The sequence below is a fragment of the Nycticebus coucang genome, chromosome 1 (assembly GCF_027406575.1).
Source record: "Nycticebus coucang isolate mNycCou1 chromosome 1, mNycCou1.pri, whole genome shotgun sequence".
NCBI classification, from domain to species: Eukaryota; Metazoa; Chordata; class Mammalia; order Primates; family Lorisidae; genus Nycticebus; species Nycticebus coucang.
Window position 1 is genome coordinate 134,473,364 of NC_069780.1, and position 1,875 is coordinate 134,475,238.

Genomic DNA, 1,875 nt, shown 5'->3' on the forward strand with positions numbered 1-1,875 from the left:
TATATTGAGGTGCCTGACTTGGTGGACTCTCCAAGATGATGAAAGTCAATATTAGGGCGTGGAGGGGGAGAATGCCGGGAGGCAGATCCCCCTTTGCAGAGCTCTCCTTAACAAGGCTGCTTCTGGCTAAGTTTATTTCTGTGACATGTAGTTTTAAAATTGTAGCTACTATGTTGAATGTTTCTGTGAGCATGAAAATCATATTTTTCTACCGCTTTGGTTTTAGTCCCTTTTGCTAGACAGATTAGAAGGAGAAATAGTTATATATATGTGTGTGTGTGTCTGTATAAATAATTGTAGTTTATGTTTCAGATAATAAGTGATGGTTATTGAGGACTTTTATAACCTAAGTACTGTTTTAATTGCTTCACATGTATTCAATCAGTGCCACCTCACCATCACATCAGGATATGTAATCCTTATTTTACAGATGAAGAAACTGAGGTGCTGAGTGCCTGGAAACTTTCCTAAGGGTAATACCGCGTAAGTAGCAAACCCGGGATTCCAATACATGCGATCTGGTGTCCTTCCTGACTTTGTATGTCTTTAGTGTGCCCAGCCTTGGCCAGGTGCAGTGGCTTACGCTTGTAATCCCAGCACTCTGGAAGGCCGAGGTGGGTAGATTGCTTTAGCTCAGGAGTTCAAGACCAGCCTAAGCAAGAGCAAGAACTCATCTCTGCTGAAAATAGAAAAACTAGCAGGCCATCATGATGGGCACCTGTAGTCCCAGCTACTTGGGAAGCTGAGGCAAGAGGATCAATTGAGCCCAAGAGTTTGAGGTTGCTGTGAGCTGTGACTTTACAGCACTCTACTGGGGGTGACAAAGTGAGACTCTGTCTCAAAAAAAAAAAAAGTACCCAGCCTTCCAGCAAGACTATCCAGAAAGGCTGTAGTGATAACGTTGGTCTTGGTGTCTAGGCACAGGGCTCAGTCATGTTGCTTCTGGGCAAGGGCCACGATCTGCAGTCTCGGGGGGGGGTCTCTCTTGCCCCCAATGAACAGGGTGAAGAGGTTGGGAAAACAGGATCTTTGTCCAAGCATGTGAACCCCTCCTAGGGAGTCTATGTCACAACATTGGAAAAATAATGACACAGAATTAATGTCCAACGACCTTGTGACTTATTTTCTCCTTGCATAATATATATTCCCAGGGAGGCAGTTTTCATGGTCTCCAGCAAAGTGGAAATCAGAAAATACGAATGTAATCTAAAAGTTTCACAAGCGGAAGTTTGGTAGGGCCAGAAGTATGACTTAGTTAATGACCTATTCCTTTGAAAGGAAAGGTTTATCTTATATTAAAAACACTTCATTAGAAATAATTTATTATTTGAAACACAGTTGGTTCTCTGTACTCAATGCATTCCACATCCAAGGATTCAACTATCATGGATCAAAAATATTAAAAAAAATTACACCTGTACTGCAGAGGCGCAGGCTTTTTTCCTTGTTATTATTCCTTAAACAATACAGTATAACAATGATTTCCATGACATTTACATAATATTAGGCATTACAGGTAATCCAGGGATGATTTAAAGTATACAGGAGGGTGTGTGTACCTTATATGTAAATACTGTGCCATTTTATATCAGGAACTTGAATATCCATGACTTTTGGTATCCGTGGGAGTCCTGGAACCAATCCTCCCAAGTTACCGAGGGATGACTGTAGATAATTCTAAATAATCTATTGAGAGACACCCCCCCCACTGCCACCTGTCCCTTTCTAGCCACACGAATGAGCACAAAACATCAGGGCACACAGACACCCTAATAAAAAAGATAGCCCACGTGGCTGGCAGGGAGAGCAAATCGCTTTCTAATCTGATACTCAAAGCCAGCCTTGCCACACCTGAGTAAGCATGCTCTTCTGATG